The 26,134-nt window shown below is 39.3% G+C and overlaps 1 non-coding gene across 1 annotated transcript; it reads left to right on the top strand.

The window, feature by feature from the left end:
• The first annotated feature begins 23,582 nt into the window (after positions 1–23,582).
• LOC112739935 (small nucleolar RNA R71) lies at positions 23,583–23,688 on the top strand. Its single transcript, XR_003170869.1, has one exon. It is a non-coding gene; the product is annotated as a small nucleolar RNA R71 (small nucleolar RNA).
• Positions 23,689–26,134: the final 2,446 nt, after the last annotated feature.

The raw sequence follows: 26,134 nt of genomic DNA, 5'->3' as shown, positions 1-26,134 counted from the left end.
AAAACAAAATAAATAAATAAAACGTTACTAGATAGATGAGAAATCAACGGTATGAGAACGGTTGAGGCTTTGGAGATGCTTTGTCTTTCCGGATTAACTTTCCTTACAGTCTTCTTCAATAACCTTCTGATTCCTTCAACGGCAGCCGTAAGTAATTAACTCATGTCCTCTCATCAAGTTAACCTCCTCCACTACAGCAATCCACCACATTGAGATGACTCATGTCCTCTCATCAAGCCACCTCTAGGTTTCTCACTGTAGCAGACAAGGCAGATCTTCCAAATCAGAAAGTGCTACTTCTTTGACTCTATTCGCATCCGCAATGCAATCTCTAGCTTTAGTTCAATGCTATCCAGGTCAGGAATCAGACAGAACCCATGTAGAACAAGGGTGATTGTCACGGGTCACCCTCAATTCATAAGATGAAGAACGAGGTTGCATAAGTGAATAGAATCAGACATATTGAATAAGAACAGTAATATTATTGATCCATGACACTTAGCAGAGCTCCTAACCTTAACTTTAGGAGGTTAGTGACTCATACTGTACAGAAAATAATAATGAAAGGATCGAATGGGCAAAGTTCGAGGTTGAAGATCCTAAACATGGGTGATCTTATCCTATATATACTAATCTAATAACTAAGGATTACAAAATATGATAAACTAGTCTTGTTGTGCAAAAATCCACTTCCGGGGCCCACTTGGTGAGTGTTTGGGCTGAGCTTGAGTGTCTCCCACAAGCTAGTACTCCTTAGGGGCGTTGAATGCCACCTCTGGGCTCCCTTTTGGGCATTTGATGCCAGCTACTCCCCTGTGGGCACTAGACGCTAGGAATAGGGCTGGTAGCTGGCGTTAAATGCCAGTTTTGAGCCTTTATTTCCAAAGAAAATTATCAACTATTATATATTTCTGGAATGCCCTTGATGTTAGCTTTCTATAGATGTTAAGAGCACGCCATTTGGACTTTAGTAGCTCCAGAAAAGCTCCTTTGAGTGCACGGAGGTCAGATCTTGATAGCATTTGCAGTCTTTTCTCTGCCTCTGAATCAGACTTCTGCTCAAGCTCCTCAATTTTAGCCAAAAAATACCTAAAATCAACCTAAAACACACAAACTCAAAGTAGAATCCAAAAATGTGAATTTTTCACTAAAACCTATGAAAACTTAACAAAACTTAAAGAAAACATAATGAAAACTTTATGAGAATGATGCCAAAAAGTGTATAAAATATTCGCTCATCAGAACACCAAACTTAAACTATTGCTTGTCCCCAAGCAACCAAAAGCAAAGTAGGATGAAAAGAAAAAGTAGGATATAAATAAATCTCAGAGTTTTCAATGAAGCTCAGTTTCAATCAGATGAGCGGGACTAATAACTTTTTGATTCTGAATAGTTTTAGCATCTCACTTTCCATTAAAGCTCATAATAGTTGGCATCTTTAAGAACTTAGAATCTAGATGATACTATTAATTCTCTTACTTATGTTCTTTTGGTTTCTTGAACATAGCTTCTTTAGAGTCTTGGTCGTGACCTTAAGCACTTTGTTTTCCAGTATTACCACTGGATACATAAATGCCACTGACACTTAACTGGGTGAACCCTTTTGGATTGTGATTCAGCTTTGCCTGAATCCCTAGCCAGTGGTGTCCAGAGTTCTTAAGCACACTCTTTGCTTTGGACCACGACTTTAACTACTCAGTCTCAAGCATTTCACTTGACACCTTCACACCACAAGCATATAGTTAGGGAAGTAGCTCACTTGAACTGTTTAGGCTAAAATATTTCTTTTAGGTCCTTCTAACCATTAATGCTCAAAGCCTTAGATCCTTGCTCTTGGCTTTTGGTTTAAAAAGCTATTGGCTTTTTCTGCTTTTTTTTTTATTTTTTTTTTGTTTTTTTTTGTAAATTTTCTTTTCTTTTATTGCTTTTTGCTGCTTTTTCTTGCTTCAAGAATCAATTTTTAGATTTTTCAGATTACCAATAATACTTCACTTTTATCCTCATTTTTTCAAGAGCCAACATTCTTAACTCCAATATCAATTATACACTGTTCATTCATACATTCAGAAAATAAAAGCAATGCCACCACATCAAATAATGGAACTATTCTTAATATATAACTCGAAATTCATGCATCTTCCTTATCTTTTTCAATAAAATAATTTTTCTTTTAAGTAAGGTGAGAGATGCATGAAATATTTCATAGCTTTAAGACATAAAGACAGATGATCATGCACTAGAAACAAACAATAAAAAAAATACATGGCAAACAAAACAAAAAATAACATAGGCAACAGGGGAGTAAAGGGAACGAATCTACCTTCGTGATGGCGTCTACTACTCCTTCTAGAGGATCCAATGGAGTGCTTCATTTCCTCTATTCACACCCCTGCGTCTGTTGTTCTTCCCTTATAACTCTTTGTTCATCCCTCATAGCTCTTTGATCTTCTCTTATGTGATGGAGGATGGTGGAATGCTCTTGATGTCCCATCCTTAGTTGTTTCATGCTGGAGCTTAATTTTCCTAGAGAAGTGTGCAATTGGTCCCAATAGCCTTGGGGAGGAAAATGCATCCCTTGAGGCATCTTAGGGATTTCTTGTTGTAGTAGCTGCACATGCTCTTGCTATGGCCCATGTGCTAGCTCTCTAGTTTGCTCCATCCTTCTTTTAGTGATGGGCTTGTCCTCTTCAATAGGAATGTCTCCTTCTATGACAATTCCAGCTGAATTGCATAGGTGACAGATAAGGTGGGGGAAGGCCAACCTTGCTAAAGGGGAAGGCTTTTCAGCTTTCTTGTATAATTCTTGAGGTATTACCTCATGTACCTCCACCTCACTTCCAATCATGATGCAATAAATCATGATGGCTCTGTCAATGGTCACTTCTGACCGATTGCTAGTAGGGATGATAGAGCGTTGGATAAATTCCAACCATCCTCTAGCTACAGGCTTGAGGTCAAGCCTTCTTAGTTGGATAGGCTTGCCTTGAGTACCCCTTTTCTACTGAGCTCCTTCCCCTCAAATGTCTGAAAGGACATGGTCCAGTCTCGGGTAAAAATTAACTCTCCTAGTGTAATGATATGGATCTCCTTGTATCATTGGCAAATGGAACGCCAACCATACCCTTTCCGGGCTGAAATCCAAGAGACGCCCTCGAACCATGGTATGCCAATTTTTGGGACTTAGGTTCATGCTTGTATCATGGTTTTTCGTGACCCATGTATTGGCATAAAACTCTTGTGCCATCAAGATCCCAACTTCTGGGATAGGATTAGTTAGGACTTCCCAACCTCTCCTCCGGATTTCTCTTCGGATCTTCGGATACTCATTCATTTTGAGCCTAAAGGGGACTTCAGGAATTACCCTTTTCCTTGGCACTACTTCATAGAAGTGGTCTTGATGAGCTTTGGTGATGAATCTTTCCATTTTCCAAGATTCGGAAGTGGAAGCAATTTCTTTCCCTTTCCTCTTTCTAGAGGGTTCTCCGACTTTGGGTGCCATAAGTGTGAATGGAAAGCAAAAAGCAAGGCTTTTCCAACACCAAACTTAAAAGCTTTGCTCGTCCTAAAGCAAAATATGAAGAAAAGGGTAGAAGAAGAAGAGAATTAGTAGAGAAAGGAGGAGAGGAGGATTTGGCCAAGTGGGCTTTAGAGTATGAATGGTATGTGTATGAATGGTAGGAAGAAGGCATATTTATAGGAGTTGGATAGAGTAGGGTTCGAATGAATGGGTGTGAATTGGGTGGAAAATTTTGAATTTGAAATGGATGGGGGTTGGCTGGAGTTATGATGATTTTTGAAAGTGATATGGATGTGATTGGGTTAGGGATTATAGGGAAGAGTGTGTGGGGAAGAGTGAGAGTAAAAGAGAGAAGAAGGTGGGGTAGGTAGAGATTCTGTTGGACCCACTGGTCCTGAGGGATAGGAAATTCAAGTTCCCTGCCTCCTTGTGGGTGTTGAATGCCCAGCTCTTGCTCTTGGCTGGCGTTCAACGCCATCTATGTGCTCCTCTTGGGCATTGAACGCCCTTGAGGGACCTCCTTCCTGGTGTTCAACGCCAGGTCTGTGCCTCTGTTGGGGCGTTAAACGACCAGGTTCTGCCACCTGACTGGCATTCAATGCCAGCTTCAGGCTCCCTTGCTGGTGTTCAATACCAGCAATGTGCTCTCTGGCTGGCATTCAACGCCAGGTTTGCTGCTCCTTATGGGCATTGAATGCCCACTCTGGCCTCCTTGGCTGGCATTCAACGCCAGCAAAGGACCTACTCCACGGTGTTTTGTTTCTGAATCTGATTGTTTCTATTTCTGTTCTAACTACTGAACATGATCACAAACATAAACAAATATGAAAATGAAACTAAAATGACTTAAATAAACTCAAAGAAAAACAAGAAAACATTAATTACTGATGGGTTACCTCCCAACAAGTGCTTCTTTAACGTTACTAGCTTCACGGTTAGCTCCTTACGGAGATGGATAGGGGCTCAGACTTTTGCCCCTTATAGTGAACTTTTTTACTGTGCTCTCATGGATAAGTTCCACATGTTCCAGAGATAGGATCTTGTTCACAGTGTGTGGAATGACTGGATTGTCTGTAAAGACAACTCTCATGCTAGGCGAGAGGCCTTCAGTGGGGATTTTCTTATCCCTCCAGCCTTTAGGTACTTTTTTCTTAGTACATTTGTTCTCGGTGCTTGATAATGGCTACCCAACACCAAACTTAGAGATGGTGTTTGGGGGCTCTGTATAGCTCTGTACAAAGAGAGAGGGTTGGAACACTAAGTGTTGCACAACTATTTCTCTGCTTTCAGAGGGAGAGTTATGGTTAGTGATGGGTGAAAATTAGATTTCCACATAAACTCACCGGCAAGTGTACCGGGTCACATCAAGTAGTAATAACTCACAAGAGTGAGGTCGATCCCACAGGGATTGATGGATCGAGCAATTTTAGTGGATGATATGTCTAGTCAAGCTAACAGTGATGAATTGGATGAAATTGAAGCATTAGAATGTAAATTACAGGAATTATAAATTGCAGGAAGAAAGTGACTGAATCTTAAAGAGCAAGAAAAGTAAATTACATCAAATGTAAAGGGGATTGGGTACAGTGAAATTAAAGAAAGCAGTAGATCTAATCTCAGAACAATTGTAGAAGATTTAAATGGCATGAAAAGTAAATTCAGATTGCAGCAAGCTCAAATGTAAAGTTGCATAATGTAAATGTGCAGAAGAGGAAATCAAGCTCAAGGGAAACGAAAATGTGAAAGTGCAGAAGAACAGAATTGCAGGAAGATGTAAATTGCATAAGCTAAATTGAATTGCAACACTGAAATGTAAAAATGCAGAAAAATTAAAGTGTTTCAAAGAGAACTTTCTATTCTACTCCTACTCCTACTCCTATTTCTCTCTAGCAGAGCCAGCCTCACTTTTGAAATGAAACTAATGCCTTTATATAGGCTTTACAAAATGAAAAATAAAATTGAAATTGAAAACAAATTACAATTCAAATGAAATTCCTAATCTAATTGTTTTTTGTGCCTTTGAGTGGTATCAATGAGCTCTGCTTGCTTTGAGGCTTCAATGGACTTGAATTGGAATTAGCCAGAGTTTCACTTAGAGTGGGATCTTTTGGTTTGGCCTTGAAATGGATCCAAATGGCACTTGGTTGAAATTGGGTTGGAGGCATGCTCCAGTGGAGCACTCCGTTGGGTTGGTAAACTTGGCGTCTACTTGCCTTGTGTGCCTTGTCACGTGTCAAGCCTTCTTGCCTAGCGTTGTTGGAGTGAATGCTACGTTCACTCTTTTAACGTGGCTCCCTAGTGGTTGCTTGGTGCGTGCTTTGCTTTTCTTGGCAAAAGTCACGAAAACGTTTGCAAAAGAGAACGCTACGCTTTAATCTTTGAGCGCTACCCTTCCTTGGTGATTGCTGCACCATTTGGTGTGTCTTGCTTCCTTGAGTGCTGCCTTAGTGAGTGCTTTGGTTCTCCAATTTCTCACCCAGACTTGTCCAAGCCCGAAAAAGTTAACTTAGTGAGCGTGGCGCTCACCTTGGTAACGAGCGCTACTCCAAATGTTGGCTTTTGAGTGTGGTTTTTGGGCCTTAAAGATGCTTATCACTTGTGCCTCAATTTCATGCCAAATAGAGATTTTTATATATCGTTGGAAAGCTCAGAATGTCAACTTTCCAACGCAACTAGAAGCGCATCAATTGGACATCTGTAGCTCAAGTTATGGCCCTTTGAAGAAGGCATGGTCATGCTATCAGCGCCAAGTTAACAAAAGTGAACGCCCAGTTAACTTTAGTGAGCGCTCCCCTTGCTTCCAAGCTGATGTTCATGAAAAAGTTAACAAAAGTAAAAGCCCAGTTAACAAAAGTGAATGCCCAGTTAACATTTTGAGCGCTGATTGTGAACATGGAGCACGCTTTCTTGATTTAGTTATGGGCCACGCTTTTAAAAGCGTGGCCTAAGGCTCCAAAGTGTGCCTTAACTCCAAAATGTGCCCAAAATTCCTTTTTTCTTCTTTTTAGCTTATTTTGTGCTTTTTTTGCTTCTTTTTCTTCTTATTTCCTACAAAGTTTATAAATCAAAAGATCAAAGAAATATACCATTTCAGCACAAAAGAATGCAATATTTAAGCACTAATCATCAATTTCTTGTATGAAAAAGTATAGAAAAACATGACATGATGACATGTCATCACAACACCAAACTTAAACCTTGATTGTTCTCAAGCAAGAAAAGAATCATGCAATAGAGATTGACAATCCAAGGTAAGAAGAATAGCAACTCAATGTTCATGGTTGGCTAGTTTTCTATGCATGCAACAATCACAAAAGAAATTTAAATGATTGATGCTTCTATCTAGCTCAATTTATAAAATCTTTTCCTTATATTTCTTCCTTGAAACAAGCTTTTGATTTTCTTATTAGCTTCTCCTTTTGGGTGTTTTTCCCCATGAGTTGATAACAAAGCTACGACTCTAAATGCTTTGTTTTCAAGTATTACCACTTGATACACAAGCACCACAAGCATTTAATTAGAGGACTTCTTTAAACTCATTTGTTTCTTTTCTTTACTCTCTAATCATTGATGCTCAGAGCCTTGAGCTTTGAGGGAGTGCATTTGCACTTGAGCCTAGCCTTGACTTCTAAGTGTTTTGTTTTCAAGCTTTTTGCCTGATACATAAACACCACAAGTACTTAACAATGAAATTGTCATTGGTACTCAGAGCCTTCAGCTTTCTCATTCTTTCCCTTTTTCTTTTCTTGCCTTAATTTGCAATTTCTTTTTCAAGGTTTTCATGATTTCAAAAATATTTCATAAAATGTCCTAGATGAAAACTTCAATTAAATAAAATCCAATGCAATTGAGCAACAATTGACCATACTAGCCTTCCAATACTTATATGCCCATGCTAAGTTCTTCTTTAATGACCTTGTTTATTTATGATCATGATGCTTTATTGCTTTTGAACTCACAAAATTCAAGATGGTAGTCATAATGTCATAGCAAGATGTTACAATTCAAAATTCTGGCTATGCTTATTCATACCACACATGCATACAGAGAAGCTAAAGACAATCATGAAATTTACAGTGCTGGAAGTAAGTAGAAGGAGAAAGGAGCGTTACCACCTTGTGGTTCATCTTCCTTGTTGTTGTCCTTTTCCCCCTATTCTTCCCCATCCCATACCAACTTAGAGTGTTTGCTCATCCTCAAGCAACAATTAGAACAATAGTGATGGGGTCTAAAATGGACTATGAATGTCTTACATAATAAAAATATTAGTGGTACATGTGTTTAAGCAAGCAAAATGAAAGATAACAGTCAAGGCACAGGAAACAGAGACATTGTGATTGCAAACATAAGAAGTTGTGCATGATACATTGCATAAACAATGAGTGGCACATGATGAGCGGATAATTTATACGCTTTTTGGCATTGTTTTTACATAGTTTTTAGTATGATTTGATTAGTTTTTAGTATATTTTATTAGTTTTTAAATAAAAATAACATTTCTGGACTTTACTATGAGTTTTTATATTTTTCTTTGATTTCAGGTATTTTCTGACTGAAATTGAGGGACCTGAGCAAAAATCTGATTCAGAGGCTGAAAAAGGACTGCAAATGCTGTTGGATTCTGACCTCCCTGCACTCAAAGTGGATTTTCGGGAGCTATAGGAGTCCAAATGGCGCGCTCTCAATTGCGTTAGAAAGTAGACATCCAGGGCTTTCCAGCAATATATAATAGTCTATACTTTCTCCGAGTTTAAATGACGCAAACTGGCGTTCAACGCCAGTTCTCTGCCCTATTCTGGCGTTAAACGCCAGAAACAGGTTACAAGTTGGAGTTAAACACCCAAAACAGGTTACAACCTGGTGTTTAACTCCAGAAACAGCCTAGGCACGTGTAAAGCTCAAGTTTCAGTCCCAGCACACACCAAGTGGGCCCCGGGAGTGGATTTCTACACTATCTATCATAGTTTACTCATTTTCTGTAAACCTAGGTTACTAGTTTAGTATTTAAACAACTTTTAGAGATCTATTCTGTATCTCATGACATTTTAGATCTAAACTTTGTACTCTTTGACGGCATGAGTCTCTAAACTCCATTGTTGGGGGTGAGGAGCTCTGCTGTATCTCGATGAATTAATGCAATTATTTCTGTTTTCTATTCAAACACGCTTGTTTCTATTATCTAAGATGTTCATTCGTACTTCAATATGATGGATGTGATGATCCGTGACACTCATCACCATTCTCAACCTATGAACGTGTGCCTGACAACCACCTCCGTTCTACCTTCGATTGAATGAGTATCTCTTGGATTCCTTAATCAGAATCTTCGTGGTATAAGCTAGAATCCATTGACAGCATTCTTGAGAATCCGGAAAGTCTAAACCTTGTCTGTGGTATTTCGAGTAGGATTCAGGGATTGGATGACTGTGACGAGCTTCAAACTCACAAGGGTTGGGCATAGTGATAGACGCAAAAGGATCAATGGATCCTATTCCAGCATGAGTGAGAACCGACAGATGATTAGCCGTGCGGTGACAGCACACCTGGACCATTTTCACTGAGAGGACGGATGGTAGCCATTGACAACGGTAATCCACCAACACACAGCTTGCCATAGGAGGAACCTTGCGTGCGTGAAGAAGAAGACAGGGGGAAAGCAGAGATTCAGAAGACAAAGCATCTCCAAAACTCCAACATATTCTCCATTACTGCATAATAAGTACTATTTAATTTATTCTTTTTTAACTCTTCATAAACATAATCACTCTTATCATTGATTTCCTGACTAAGAATTACAAAATAACTATAGCTTGCTTCAAGCCGACAATCTCCGTAGGATCGACCCTTACTCACGTAAGGTATTAATTGGACGACCCAGTGAACTTGCTGGTTAGTGGTACGAGTTGTGAAAAGTGTTATTCACAATTCGTGCACCAAGTTTTTGGCGCCGTTACCGGGGATTGTTCGAGTTTGAACAATTGACGGTTTATTTTGTTGCTTAGAGTCTTCTATTATTGTTTTTGGTTAAAATTTTAAAACCCTTATTTTACTTTTTTTAAAATTATTTTCAAAAATTTTTAAAACCAATAACTTCATGATTTAGTCTTATGTTTGAGTTTAGTTTCATATTTTATGTTTGGTGTCAATTGCATGATTTTATTTTTCTTTCAATTTTTCGAATTATATGTTCTTAGTTCTTTCTTAATCTTCAAGTTGTTCTTGTTTATTTTCCTTGTTTGATCTTTAGTTTTTCTTGTTTTATGTTTTTTTTGTTTATCTTCTTTTCGAATTATTATTATCCAAAATATAAAAATTTTCATACATTAAATACTTTTTTAAAACACGTTAAATTTATAGCTCAGTTGGCTAGAGCGTTGAGCTTATGTTCTTGGTAATTAGGTATCTTCCTTTTAAAACTTTTTCAAAAATAATTTTTCTTTGATTAAATCTTTTGTCAAGTTTTAAGTTTGGTTTTTCCTTGTTAGTTTTTATTTAGTTTTTGAAAATTTATTTTTGGTTTTCTAAAAATTTTAAGTTTGGTGTTCTTTTTTATGTTCTTGAATCCTTTGAGTCTTTGAATTTTTGTTCTTCGTGTTCTTGTGAATCTTCAAGGTGTTCTTGAGTCTTGCTTGTGTTTTGATCTTAAAATTTTTATGTTTAGTGTTTCTTGGTGTTTTTCCTCCAAATTTTCGAAAATAAGGAGCATTAGATCTAAAAATTTTGAGTTTTGTGTCATTTTATTGTTTTTCTCTTTCCTCATTAAATTCAAAAAAATATCTTTTCTCTTTATTTTAAGTAATTTTCGAAATTTACACAAGAATTTCATATTTTTATTTTAAAATTTCTATTTTATATTATCTTAGTTTTAAAAATTTCGAAACTCAAATCTTTTTCAAAAAAATATCATATCTTTTTCAAAAACTTATCTTATCTTATTTCAAAATTCAAATTTCAACTTCCAAAATTCAAAATTCAAATTTTAAAATTCAAATTTCAAAATTCAAATTTCAAAATTTAAAATTCAAAATTTAATTTTCAAATTTAAAAATCAAATCTTTTCAAAATTTAAATCTTTTTCAAATCCTTATCTTATATTGTTGACTTTTTCGAAAATTCAAAATTCAAAATTTAAAATTTAAAATTTAAAATTTCAAGTTTCAAGTTTCAAATTTCAAATTTCAAAATTTAATTTTCAAATTTAAAATTTAAATTTCAAAAATTTTTTATTTAAATTCCTTATCTTCTATTACCTAGCTTATCTTATCTTTTTCTAATCTCAAATCTTAAAATCAAATCTTTTTCATATCTTTTCTTTTTTTATTTTATTTTATTTTCTTACAAGTATCTTTAATTTTAAGGCATATCTTTTTCAAAACTTCCTAACCAATTTCTCTCTCTTCATTTTTTTCGAAAATCCTCACCCACATCTTTTTCAAATCTTTTTAATTAATTAATTTAGTTTTCAATTTTTTTTATTTATTTTTCTTCTAATTTTCGAAATTATAGTCAATTTTTCATTTATTTTATTTTATTTTATTTTAATTTTGGTTTTCAAAAAAAAATAAAAATATTTTATTTGCAATTCACAACATCTCCCTTTCTCCATCATGGACCTAAGTGGAAATGAACAGTCCAGAAGGACTCTGGGGTCATATGCTAACCCCACTACTGCTTCATATGGGAGTAGTATCTGTATACCCTCCATCGAAATCAGTAGTTTTGAGTTGAATCCTCAGCTCATTATCATGGTGCAGCAAAGTTGCCAGTATTCCGGTCTTCCACAGGAAGAACCTACAGAGTTTCTGGTACAGTTTTTACAAATTGCTGACACAGTACATGATAAGGAAGTAGATCAGGATGTCTACAGATTATTATTGTTTCCATCTGCTGTAAAAGACCAAGCTAAGAGGTGGTTAAATAACCAACCTAAGGCTAGCATAAGAACATGGAAACAGCTGTCAGAAAAATTCCTGAATCAATATTTCGCTCCAAAACGGATGACACAGCTAAGGCTAAACATCCAAGACTTTAAACAAGGAGATAATGAATCTCTTTATGATGCCTGGGAGAGATACAGAGAGATGCTAAGAAAATGCCCCTCTGAAATATTTTCAGAGTGTGTGCAGTTAGACATCTTCTATTATGGGCTTACAGAGAAAGCTCAGATGTCTTTGGACCACTCAGCTGGTGAATCTATACACATAAGAAAGACAATTGAAGAAGCTCAAGATCTCATTGATACAGTTGCCAGAAATCAGCATCTGTACCTAAGTAGTGAGTCTTCCATGAAAGAAGAGGCTAAAACAGTAACTGCTGAACTCAGTCCTGCAGAACAAGTTACTGAATTCAATCAGCAATTAGATTTTCTAACAAAACAGCTAGCCGAATTTAAGTAGATGCTACAAGACACAAGAATGGCTAATATGAATATGGAAGTACAGTTGAAGCAAACAAAACAGCAGTTATCAAAACAAATAATAGAAGAGTGCCAAGCAGTTCAATTAAGAAGTGGGAAAACATTAAATACCTCACTTCACAGTAGCAGGAAGCCAAGAAATGAACAAACTGCTACCCAAAATCCCTCTGAGGACAGTAAAAGCCTAGAGAGGAATAATTCTGGCGCTCAAACGCCAGAAAAGGGTGAAGAGCTGGCGTTAAACTTCCAACCCATGCTCAGTTCTGGCGTTCAAACGCCACAAACAGGCAAGGAGTTGGCATTAAACGCCCAATGGAAGCTCAGTTCTGGCGTTCAAACACTAGAAACAGGTAAGGAGTTGGCGTCCAACGCCAATCCAGCTTCCAACCCTGGCATTCAAACGCCAGTGAGGGATCAGACACACACACGTGCTGATAATAACCCCTCTAAAAAGGCTTCTCTAACCACCTCTGTAGGAAATAAACCTGCAGCAACCAAGGTTGAGGAATACAAAGCCAAGATACCTTATCCTCAAAAACTCCGCTAAGAGGAGCAGGATAAGCAATTTGCTCGCTTTGCAAACTATCTGAGGACTCTTGAAATAAAGATTCTATTTGCAGAGGCACTTGAGCAAATACCATCTTATGCCAAGTTCATGAAAGAGATCTTGAGTCATAAGAAAGATTGGAGAGAAACTGAAAGAGTTCTCCTCACTGAAGAATGTAGTGCAGTCATTCTGAAAAGCTTCCCAGAAAAGCTTAAAGATCCCGGGAGCTTTATGATACCATGCATATTAGAGGGTAATTGCACCAAGACAGCTTTATGTGATCTTGGGGCAAGCATCAACCTAATACCTGCATCCACTATCAGAAAGCTTGGTTTAACTGAAGAAGTTAAACCAACCCGGATATGTCTCCAACTTGCTGATGGCTCCATTAAATACCCATCAGGCGTGATTGAAGACATGATTATCAGGGTTGGGACATTCGCCTTCCCCACTGACTTTGTAGTGCTGGAAATGGAGGAGTACAAGAGTGCTACTCTCATTCTAGGAAGACCTTTCCTAGCAACTGGATGAACTCTCATTGATGTCCAAAAGGGGAAAGTAACCCTGAGAGTCAATGAGGATGAGTTTAAGTTGAATGCTGTCAAAGCCATGCAGTATCTAGACACACCAAAAGACTGCATGAAAGTTGATTTTATTGACTCTTTGGTAGAGGAGATCAACATGGCTGAGAGTCTCGAATCAGAGCTAGAAGACATCTTTAAAGATGTTCAGCCTGATCTGGAGGATTCAGAGGAATTGAAAGAGCCTCTGAGACTTCCTCAGGAAGAGGAAAAACCTCCTAAACTCGAGCTCAAACCATTACCACCATCCCTGAAATATGCATTTCTGGGAGGAGGTGACACTTTTCCAGTGATCATAAGCTCTGCTTTAAATCCACTGGAAGAAGAAGCGCTACTTCAAGTGCTAAGGACACACAAGACAGCTCTTGGGTGGTCTATAAGTGATCTTAATGGCATCAGCCCAGCAAGATGCATGCACAAGATCCTATTGGAGGACGATGCTAAGCCAGTGGTTCAACCACAAAGGCGGCTAAATCCAGCCATGAAGGAAGTGGTGCAAAAAGAGGTCACCAAGTTATTGGAGGCTGGGATTATTTATCCTATTTGTGATAGCCCCTGGGTGAGCCCTGTCCAAGTTGTTCCCTGTCCAAGTTGTTCCCAGGAAGGGAGGCATGACAGTGGTTCATAATAAAAAAATGAACTGGTTCCTACAAGAACAGTTACAGGGTGGCGTATGTGTATTGACTACAGAAGGCTCAATACAGCCACCAGGAAAGATCACTTTCCTTTACCATTCATAGACCAAATGCTAGAGAGACTAGCAGGTCATGAATATTACTACTTTTTGGATGGCTATTCAGGCTACAACCAAATCGCAGTAGATCCTCAGGACCAAGAGAAAACAGCATTCACATGTCCTTCTGGAGTTTTTGCCTACAGAAGGATGCCTTTTGGTCTGTGCAATACACCTGCAACCTTTCAGAGGTGCATGCTCTCTATCTTCTCTGATATGGCAGAGAAATTTTTGGAAGTCTTCATGGATGACTTTTTAGTATTTGGAGACTCATTCAGCTCCTGCCTTAACCATCTAGCACTTGTTCTGAAAAGATGACAAGAGACCAACCTAGTTTTAAACTGGGAAAAATGTCACTTTATGGTGACTGAAAGGATTGTCCTTGGGCATAAAATTTCAAACAAGGGAATAAAAGTGGATCAAGCTAAAGTAGAAGCAATTGAAAAATTACCACCACCTGCCAATGTTAAGGCAATCAGAAAGCTTTCTGGGGCATGCAGGATTCTATAGGAGGTTTATAAAGGATTTTTCAAAAATTGCAAAACCTCTTAGCAATCTGCTAGCTGCTGACACACCATTTGTGTTTGACACAGAGTGTCTGCAGGCGTTTGAAACTCTGAAAGCTAAGCTGGTCACAGCACCAGTTATTTCTGCACCAGACTGGACATTACCATTTGAACTAATGTGTGATGGCAGTGATCATGCCATTGGAGCAATACTAGGACAGAGGCATAACGAGCTTCTGCATGTCATTTATTATGCTAGCCGTGTTTTAAATGATGCCCAGAAAAATTACACAACCATAGAAAAAGAATTGCTTGTAGTGGTTTATGCCATTGAGAAGTTTAGATCATACTTAGTAGGATTAAAAGTGATTGTGTACACTGACCATGCTGCTCTTAAATATCTACTCACAAAGCAAGATTCAAAACCCAGGCTCATAAGATGGGTGTTGCTTCTGCAAGAGTTTGATATAGAAATAAGAGGCAGAAAAGGGACAAAGAACCAAGTGGCTGATCATCTGTCCCGGATAGAGCCAGTAGAAGGGACGTCTGATGCACGGAAACTTGTCGCTCAACAAATTTCCTTCGGCAAGTATACCGAATTGTCGTCAAGTAAAAACTCACAGTAGAGTGAGGTCGAATCGCACAAGGATTGATTGGTCAAGCAACTTTAATTGGAAGAATGTTCTAGTTAAGCTAAGCAGAAAGTGAGTTGAGAATTACAGGAAATTAAATGGCGGGAAAGTAAATAGTAGAAAATAAAAGACGGAAAGTAAATTGCAGAATCTTAAATGGGGAAGGGAAGTTTAGCATGAAAGTAAATGGCAATAAGTAAAGAGAATGGGTAAAATCAGAAATGGGTAATTCATTGGGCTTAAGAGATGTTGCATTCTCCGGATCAAGTTGATTTTCATCTCTTCCTCAATCAATGCATTCATTGATCTCCTTGGCAATCTTAAGTGATTGAATTCCAATTCCTTGGTAATTCAATCTCTCAAATCAGATCAATAGCCAATTCCTTGGTCTAATTGCTTATGAGAAGAGATGAAGTGTGGTCACTGATTATACCACATGTATTTCCAAATCAAAGTATTGGGAGAATTATATGTCACCATATCCGCCCAAACCCCAATTTGGTCCAACATGAGAAAACATTTCTAGCATGATCTCTTCATCCCTTTTCCAAGGTTCAAAAGAGATCCAAGTATGAATAGCTTCTTTTCCAAGATAACTACTCAATTGGATGAAGATTGAAAGCTTTCTAGTAAAATCAAGAGAAAAGAAAGAAGAAGGATTATGAAAACTATTATTGATCCATCAAATTACAACAGAGCTCCCTAACCCAATGAAAGGGGTTTAGTTGTTCATAGCTCTGGGAATGGAAAGCAAAGGTGGAGAGTACATTCTGAAAGTTAAACTAGAAGTGTAGAGAAAGTAAAATACAGAGAGTAATTCTAATAATGCCCAAAAGCTCCTCTCTCTAGTTCAAAGCTACTCCTATATATACTACTCTTCTGATCTTCTAGTTGATTCTTCAAGTCTTGGATGTAGGCCTTTGGATCTTGAGTTGAAGCAGTTATCTTCTTCAGTGGGCTCAGCTTTGCTTGCAGGGAAAGTGTGAAGTAGGCAGGGACTTTAGCTTAGGGCGTTAGTGGTGTTAACGTTAAGTGAAAATGTGGGGTTGAGAATGTTAGTGACAATCACCTTTTTCACTAACGTTCCTAACCCAAAGTGGTCCACGTTAACTTCAACATTAGTGGCACTAACGTGACCACTGACGTTGACCCTTGGCCCTTCACAAACGTTACTAGGGTTTACCTTTTTCAATAACGTTGAGAGTACCCCTTTCTCCCTACGTTAGAGTTCACATTAGAATAGTTAACGTGGCCTTTAACGTAGGCTTGCCAAATCTTCGAGAGCGTTAGTGACACTTACCTTTGTCACTAACGCTTCAGAACGCCCCTACTTCCCACGTTAGAGTTCACGTTAACTAGGTTAACGTGACTTCTAACGTGGTATTGATAGCCATCTTCAACGTTAGTGACAAAGGTGAGTGTCACTAACGTTGGCTCATTATCCCTCTTCTCCACGTTAGCTTCCACGTTAATGTAACTAACGTGGCTCATAGTGGCTCAATCCATCGTTAGTGACAAAGGTGAGTGTCACTAACGTTGGTGATTCTTGCTCCCTCCACGTTAGAGTCCACGTTAACTAGGTTAATGTGGCTTTTAACGTAGCCAAAATATGGGCTTAGTCCAACGTTAGTGACAAAAGTGAGTGTCACTAACGTTGGCATCATCTTCTTCTTCCACATTAGAGCTCACATTAACTAAGTTAACGTGGCTCTTAACGTGGCCAATTGCCCCTTTTGGAACGTTAGTGGCACTTACTTTTACCACTAACGTTGGAGTTCTACTTCTCTTCCACGTTAGCTTCCACGTTAACATAGTTAACGTGGCAACTAACGTGGGCTATGATGGCTCACGAAGGCGTTATTGGCAATCACTTTTCTCATTAACGTTGCAAGCTAGCCTTCATTCCACGTTAGTGGTCATGTTAGCTATACTAATGTAGCTGCTAACGTGGTTCTTCCTTACTTCCTTTATCCTGAAATCAAGCAATAAAGTGCATCAAAGCTCTGATCCAAGTTATGAGACATGCATCATTCAATTTGTACTTTAATTCATGCATAATTCTCATGAAATCATGTAAAATTCACAATGTTTGCTTGAATCAAGATGTAAGTGATTATTTACCCAAAACTTGCTTATTTCCTAAGAAAATACATGAAACTACCTTAAAACCATAAAGAAAAGGTTAGTGAAACTGGCCAAAATGCCCTGGCATCACAACACCAAACTTAAAGCTTGATTGTCCCTAAGCAAGTATTGGAACAAGAGAATGATGAATGAAATGACAAGAGGAATGAATCATTATTGTGGAAGTCATGTTCTTGGTTTTATGGGGTTTCATGCATAGCAACTTAGGTTCATTCCTTTACTGGCTTTCAGACCTTTATCATGCCTTGGAATACTTACTTGATTGCACCCTTTGAGACTTTTATTTATTGATCCCCTTTGTCTTTCCAAGGTTTATTTCATCCTTAGGCTAAGTGTTCTGTGAGGGGGCGACTCTTTAAGATAAGCTTTCAGCCAACACTCCCGAACCAGTTGGTTCAAGGTGCTAGATGTTGAAACACCCCTAAGGACTTACTCCCTTAAGTCTCTCTCCCCCATACATGCACACCACAGGAACATGGTTTGTTATTTTCTTTCCTTGAGGCCTTGGTGTCCAGCACCTCTTTGGGTTACTAAATGTTCTGTAGCAAGGTTTCTCTTGATAGTGGATTTTCAGTTGATAATCCCGGGTTAGTTAACCCAAGTTACCAAGTGATGAAGCACTCCTAAGAACTTATTCATCCAAGCAGATCCTTGGTACAGGATTACCACAGACACATCCCTCAAGATTCAAGCCCTTGGTGCCTAGCCTTATTCTTTATTAACTTTTCTTTCTTTTTCAACTCTTATTGTTCTTTTCCTTTTTATTATTAGGATCTTATTATTTAGCTAGTCTCATGGGGTGTGTTTCAAGCATATGATTCAAGACAAGTAGTTGCCTTCCCACCTTGTTGGTGAACCAACTTAGCTAAGTGATTACTACACCACAAATTTAAGGACCTACTCCACAACTCGAACATTACTCTGGTCTTTCATAACATCTCTTTTTTTCTTTTTATTTAGCTTAAGAGGACAAGCATACAATAAGCAAGATGAAAATGAATACAAGCAACTTGACTAGCAAGCATAGACTTAAGCAAAACCAAACATCAAATTCTAGTGCATTAAGCTTAAAGAGTGACTATTAATCAAGGGCACATTCAGACTTCCAAATTGATTATTTACAAGCATATGGAATCAAGTAACAATACAACCTTTTGGTGATGCCTTCCAGCTACCCATTTGTTGTCATCCTCCATAGCTTCTGCATCTTTTCTCACTTCTTTGGATGATGGTGCACTATTTTTCCAAAAGATTAATTAAATCCCTGCAAAGTTATTGGAAGTTGCTTGTCCCCAAAGCAGTTGAGAGATAGTTAGTATGCATGTATGCTTGTGCATTTTGGAACTTAACTTGGTGTGTGAACACCAAACTTAGTTCCTTGCCTAATACAGTAGGTTGAATACATGCAGAAAATCTCATGTGTTGTTATCAGCAAGACAACTAGAAACTAACTACTGTTAAGTGGTTTCCCTGATTGGTTGGATCTAGCAATTTGCCCTTGAAGGAGTGTAGTGTGATTCTAATTGAAATCTTTGGTGGAACACCAAACTTAGAATTACACACTCACTCTTGTATTGTTTTGGTGTGTAACACCAAACTTAGCTCCTCACAATACGGGGGAAACTACTTGTGATTTTTATTAAAAATGCAAATGAAAAGAGAACTACCTTAGGTTGGGTTGCCTCCCAACGAAGCGCTCTTTTAGCGTCGCTAGCTCGACGATTCCTCCATCACTTGAGGTGATACTTCACTTTGGGGTTTTCCCCTATGTTGCCCATGTAGTGTTTGAGCCTCTGTCCGTTAACAGTGAACTTCCTCTTTGAACTTTCCTCCATGATTTCTATGTTCCCATACAGCGAGACCTTTGTGACAAGAAAGGGTCCTGACCACCTTGATTTAAGTTTCCCAGGGAAAAGTCTTAATTTGGAATTATAGAGGAGCACTTGCTGTCCTTCTTCGAAGCTTCTGGGTGTTAAATAGAGGTCATGCCTTCTCTTTGCCTTTTCTTTATAAATCTTGACATTTTCATAGGCTTGAGATATGAACTCCTCCATTTCTTGCAGCTGCAAGACCCTCTTTTCACCAGCAGCAGTGCTATCAAAATTTAGCAGCTTGAGGGCCCAGAGAGCTTTGCGTTCCAGCTCCAATGGTAGATGACAAGCCTTTCCATACACCAGTTGGTATGGGGACATCCCGATTGGTGTTTTAAATGCCGTTCTGTATGCCCAAAGAGCATCATCCAGCTTCTTCGACCAATCCTTCCTTGATGCTCCCACAGTCTTTTCCAAAATCCTTTTTAGCTCTCTGGTAGATATCTCATTTTGCCCACTTGTTTGGGGGTGGTAAGGCGTGGAAATCTTGTGTTTCACCCCGTATCGTAGGAGGAGAGCTTCTAGTGGTCTGTTACAAAAATGGCTCCCTCCATCACTGATGAGTGCTCGTGGGACTCCGAACTGGCTAAAGATATTCTTTCTGAGGAAGTTCATGACCACCTTGTTATTATTCGTTGGGGTTGCAATAGCCTCTATCCACTTGGAAACATAATCCACTGCTACCAAGATGTACTTGTTTGAATATGAGGTTGGAAAAGGTCCCATGAAATCGATTCCCCACACATCAAACAGTTCCAGTTCTAAGATGAAATTTTGTGGCATCTTATTCCTTTTGGGTAAGTTTCCAACTCTTTGACATTCATTGCAATTCTTTACCAGTTCTTTGGCATCCTTGAAAAGGGTAGGCCAAAAGAATCCGCTTTGTAATACCTTGGCTGCAGTTCTGTCCCCTCCAAAATGGCCTCCATAGCATGAGCTGTGGCAGTTCCACAAGACCTCTCGTCCCTCTTCTTCCGAGACACATCTTCTCAGAATTCCATCTGAACACTTCTTGAAGAGATATGGTTCATCCCAGACAAAATACTTTGCGTCATTGATGAGCTTTCTTTTCCGGTGTTTGTTGATGTCTGGATGTAAAGCCCCAGTTGCCTTAAAATTGGCAATATCTGCAAACCAGGGTGCTCTGTGAATCGTCATCAACTGCTCATCTGGGAAGGACTCATTTACATTTGTATCATGTGTTCCTCCTTTATCATGAGGGATTCCGGATAGGTGATTTGCTACCTTGTTCTCCACTCCTTTCTTGTCTTTGATTTCAATATTGAATTCCTGCAACAATAAGATCCATCTTATTAGTCTTGGTTTTGATTCTTGCTTGGCAAACAAATATTTAAGTGCTGTGTGATTTGTGAAGACAATCACTTTGGCACCAATGAGGTATGATCTAAACTTGTCAAATGCAAAAACTATTGCTAGCAACTCCTTTTCAGTAGTGGTATAGTTTCTTTGGGTATCATTGAGGACTTTGCTGGCATAGTATATCACATGGACCAAGTTATCTTTCCTCTGTCCTAACACTGCCCCAATTGCAAAATCAGATGCATCGCACATCAGTTCAAATGGTAGGTTCCAGTCAGGTGGGGAAATGATAGGGGCAGAGGACAACCTCTTTTTCAAGTTTTCAAATGCCAGCATGCACTTTTCATCAAAGATAAATGGTGTATCAGATACAAGGAGATTGCTTAAGGGCTTGGCAATCTTTGAAAAATCTTTAATAAACCTTCTGTAAAAGCCAACATGCCCTAGAAAACTCCTAATTGCCTTGACATCACTTGGTGGAGGTAATTTTTCAATGAGTTCCACCTTGGCTTTGTCCACTTCAATGCCTTGGTTAGAAACCTTATGACCAAGAACTATTCCTCCTGTCACCATAAAGTGACATTTCTCCCAGTTCAAGACCAAATTAGTTTCTTGACATCTTTTTAATTCCAGGGCCAGGTGATTTAGGCAACTAGGAAAGGAATCTCCGAATACCGAGAAATCATCCATAAAAACTTCAATGAATTTCTCTATCATATCTGAGAAGATAGAAAGCATGCAGTGTTGGAAAGTCGCATGTGCATTACATAGCCCAAATGGCATGTGCCTGTAGGCGAACACTCCATATGGGCATGTGAATGAGGTTTTCTCTTGGTCTCTCGGATCAACCACTATTTGATTGTATCCTGAATAACCATCGAGAAAACAGTAATATGCGTGTCCTGCAAGTCTTTCTAGCATCTGATCCATGAATGGAAGGGGGAAATGATCTTTTCTTGTAGCTTTATTCAGTTTTCTGTAGTCTATGCACATCTGCCATCCTGTGACGGTCCTGGTGGGGATCAGTTCGTTCTTCTCATTGGGGACTACAGTGATTCCTCTCTTTTTTGGCACAACATGCACGGGGCTGACCCAGGGGCTGTCTGAGATCGGGTAAATTACCCCTCCCTGCCATAGCTTCATAACTTCTTTCTGTACTACTTCCTTCATGACTGGATTCAGCCTTCTTTGGGGTTGAATGGATGGTTTGGCATCATCTTCCAACAATATTTTATGCATGCATATGGCCGAACTGATTCCTTTCAGGTCAGCGAGGGTCCATCCAATGGCATCCTTATGCTTTCGCAACACTTGGAATAGTTCCTCTTCTTGCTTGTGGCTGAGGGCTGAGTTAATGATCATTGGGTAACTTTCATTCTCCCCTAAGTATGCATATTTGAGGGTGGGTGGCAGTGTTTTGAGTTCAAGTTTAGGTGCTTCTTTTCCTTCACTCTTCCCTTCTAATGTGCCTTGAATGTGAACCTCTGCTACTGTAACCTCTTTGCTTAAAGCTGACTCTTCTTCTGTCAACCCCTCAAATTCTTCCTCTTCGAGAGTATCTTGTGCTATATCTTTTAGTGAATCCAACCTCATACACTCTCCCGTTGGTTATTGTGGGTAACTCGTGGCTTTGAACACATTGAATATCATCTTCTCATTGTGTAACCTCAGTGTCAGTTCACCTTTCTGGACATCAATGATAGCTCCAATAGTGGCTAGGAATGGTCTGGCCAGAATGATAGAAGCTTTGGCTCCTTCCTTCATATCCAACACCACAAAGTCTGCTGGGAAGATAAAGTCTCCTACCTTCACTAGCAAGTCTTCTACTATGCCGTGAGGAAACTTGAATGATGGATCTGCTAGTTGTAGGGCCATTTTTGTTGGCTTGGCCTCCTCAATTTTCGTTTTTTTCATCATGGCTACTGACATTAAATTTATACTGGCTCCTAAATCACATAGAGCCTTCTCCACCGTGATCTCTCCTATAATACAGGGGATTTAGAAGCTCCCAGGATCCTTCAATTTCTGGGGTAGCTTGTGCTGAATGATGGCACTACATTCCTCGGTTAGTATCACCGTTTCGTTGTTCTTCCAACTTCTCTTTTTGGTCATCAATTCCTTCAAGAACTTGGCATAGAGCGGCATTTGCTCTATTGCTTCAGCAAAGGGTATGTTAATCTGCAATTTCTTGAAGATTTCTAGAAACCTTGAGAATTGGCTGTCATCCCCCTTTTATGTTAATCTGCAGTTTCTTGAAGATTTCTAGAAACCTTGAGAATTGGCTGTCATCCCCCTTTTTCCTCAATTGCTGAGGATATGGGACTCTTGGAACATATGGCTTTAGCTCTTCTCCCCTTTTACGCGAATTGGAGATGGGAACTTGAACTTCCTCTTGTTCCTCCTTCCTTTCAGTTAAGTCCTCCTCTTGTGGTTTCTTGGAGGTCTCCTTCAAATCCTTACCACTTCTGAGGGTGATAGCTTGACACTCCTCTCTTGGGTTTGGCTCAATGTTGCTACCAAGGTTATGAACAGGAGTTTGCTGGAGTAGGTAACCAACTTGTGTCTCAAGTTTCTTGATGGCAGCCTCTTGATTCTGCATGTTGGATCGCACCTCTTCTCGGAACATTTTACTGTCTTGAATCTCCTTACATATGCTCTCAAGTAGGGTCTCAATCTTTGAGAGTCTATCCTCGGATGGTGATGGTGAGTTGAGATTGGAAGGATGAGAATGGCTAGTTTAGTTTTGATATGGATGTTGAAAAGGGTTGTTAGGTGGGTGCTGATATGGTCTCTGTGTGGCATGTTGGTGAGCTGTGTTGTTGGGGTTTGGACATCTCTGATCTTGGCCTTGGTCTTGTTGATTTCTCCACCCAAAGTTTGGGTGGTTTCTCCAACCAGGATTATATGTTTTTGAGTATGGGTCATGGTTTTTTGCCTAGGTGAACTCCCAATGTAGTTGGCTTGTTCCTGATCACCCTCTGCTTCTTCATTAACTCCTTCTTGGGTTGCTGCTGAAGTGGTGATTGCTGCTACTTGATTCCTCTCCATCTTCTTGGTGAGGTCAGCTAATTGCTTGGTAATCATCTTGTTTTGAGCTAGCAGTGCATCCACATTGTTCAGCTCCATCACTCCTCTAGTATTTCCTCTTTCAGAAGCATAGAAGTAGTCATTCTCTGCTACAGTCTCAATGACATCTATGGCTTCTTCAATGGTCTTCTTCTTGTTTAGAGATCCCCCGGATGAGTAGTCTACTGCCTTCTTTGATTCATATGAAAGGCCTTCATAGAAGATGTGCAACTGCACCCATTCATTGAACGTATCTGGCGGGCATCTTCTTGTCAAGTCTTTAAACCTCTCCCATGCTTCATATAGAGTCTCACCATCCTACTGCCTGAATGTTTGTACCTCAGCTCTCAACCTGTTGATCCGTTGAGGAGGATAGAATCTTGCCAAGAACTTGTTCACCACATCTTCCTAGGTTGCTAAACTCTCCTTTGGAAAGGATTCCAGCCATTTAGATTCTTTGTCCTTGAGTGAGAAGGGAAACAGAAGTAGTCTATGGGTGTCAGGATGAACACCATTAGACTTCACAGTGTCGCATATCTTCAGGAAGGTGGTTAGATGTTGATTGGGGTCTTCTTGGACACTTCCTTTGAATGAACAATTGTTCTGAACAAGGGTGATGAGCTGTGGCTTTAGTTCAAAGTTGTTGGCATGTATGGTTGGCCTTTGGATGCTACTTTCACAGTTTCCTTGGTTTGGGTTGATGTAAGAACCCAGATCTCTTCTCTCTTGTCCAGCCTGATATGCTGGACCTTCTCTGCCATGGTTGTGAGCCTCTTCTTCATGATGGTTCTCCATATTCTCCTCCATGTCTGGTTCAAAGTACTCTTCCTCTTCCTCAGCACCAACTACTCTCTTTCCTCTTGGTTCCCTCCTTAATCTAAGGAAGGTCCTCTCAGGTTCAGAATCAAAGGAAGTTGAAGCCCCGCTTCTTCTACCTGTCATACAACCAACAAAGCAAAAGCAAGAGAGATAGATGCAGACAGTAATTTCTACAGTAATGCTGTTAGTGTGAGTGATGCAATATATCAAACAGTTAGTGGGTTAGTAACTGAATTGCAAACAACTAAGAAAATGGGTAGGGGAAAGGGAAGAAAATAGCTAAACAGAAAGTAAATTACTCAAATGAACTTAAATCAAACAAAATAAAAACAAATGCTCAATCTAGTTATCCACCAATTTAATCATTGTTGATACAAAATCAATCCCCGGCAACGGTGCCATAAACTTGATGCACGGAAACTTGTCGCCCAACAAATTTCCTTCGGCAAGTATACCGAATTGTCGTCAAGTAAAAACTCACAATAGAGTGAGGTCGAATCCCACAGGGATTGATTGGTCAAGCAACTTTAATTGGAAGAATGTTTTAGTTGAGCTAAGTAGAAAGTGAGTTAAGAATTGCAGGAAATTAAATGGCGGGAAAGTAAATAGTAGAAAATAAATGACGGGAAGTAAATTGCAGAATCTTAAATGGGGAAGGGAAGTTTAGCATGAAAGTAAATGGCAATAAGTAAAGAGAATGGGTAAGATTAGAAATGGAGAATTCATTGGGCTTATGAATAGCTTCTTTTCTAAGATAACTACTCAATTGGATGAAGATTGAAAACTTTCTAGTAAAATCAAGAGAAAAGAAAGAAGAAGGATTATGAAAACTATTATTGATCCATCAAATTACAACAGAGCTCCCTAACCCAGTGAAAGGGGTTTAGTTGTTCATAGCTCTGGGAATGGAAAGCAAAGGTACATTCTGAAAGTTAAACTAGAAGTGCAGAGAAAGTAAAATACAGAGAGTAATTCTAATAATGCCCAAAAGCTCCTCTCTCTAGTTCAAAGCTACTTCTATATATACTACTCTTCTGATCTTCTAGTTGATTCTTCAAGTCTTGGATGTGGGCCTTTGGATCTTGAGTTGAAGCAGTTATCTTCTTCAGAGGGCTCAGCTTTACTTGCAGAGTGGTGCACGAAATTGTGATGTCCAGGGTCAAACAATCTCTGGCAACGTGAGCAACTTGGTACGCGCAATCGTGATTACACTTTGATTATGTAAAATTCATGGCTCTTTCTTTCCCTGGCAATGGCGCCAAGAACATGGTGCCAATACCATGGTTCACAACTTCGATACAACTAACCAGCAAGTGCACTGGGTCGTCCAAGTAATACCTTACGTGAGTAAGGGTCGAATCCCACGGAGATTGTTGGTTTGAAGCAAGCTATGGTCACCTTGCAAATCTCAGTTAGGCAGATATAAATTGATAATGGTGTTTTCGAATTGAATATAATAGAATAGGGATAGAAATACTTATGTAATTCATTGGTGAGAATTTCTGATAAGCGAATGGAGATGCTTTCGTTCCTCTGAACCTCTGCTTTCCTGCTATCTTCATCCAACCAGTCTTACTCCTTTCCATGGCTGGCTTTATGCAAGGGCATCACCGTTGTCAGTGGCTACATCCCCTCCTCTCAGTGAAAAATATGCTCACATGCTCTGTGACAGCATGGCTAATCATCTGTCGGTTCTCGATCATGCTGGAATAGGATTCACCCTCCTTTTGCATCTGTCACTAACGCCCAGCACTCGCGAGTTTGAAGCTCGTCACAGTCATTCAATCATTGAATCCTACTCGGAATACCACAGACAAGGTTTAGACTTTCCGGATTCTCTTGAATGCCGCCATCATTCTAGCTTACGCCACGAAGATTCTGGTTAGGAGATCTAAGAGATATTCATTCTAGCTTATTTCAAGTAGAACGGAAGTGTTTGTCAGGCACGTGTTCATAGGGGAGAATGGTGATGAGCGTCACA

The sequence above is a fragment of the Arachis hypogaea genome, chromosome 13, assembly GCF_003086295.3.
Source record: "Arachis hypogaea cultivar Tifrunner chromosome 13, arahy.Tifrunner.gnm2.J5K5, whole genome shotgun sequence".
In the NCBI taxonomy this organism is placed as follows: Eukaryota; Viridiplantae; Streptophyta; class Magnoliopsida; order Fabales; family Fabaceae; genus Arachis; species Arachis hypogaea.
This window is presented reverse-complemented; position numbering and strand designations above follow the sequence as displayed.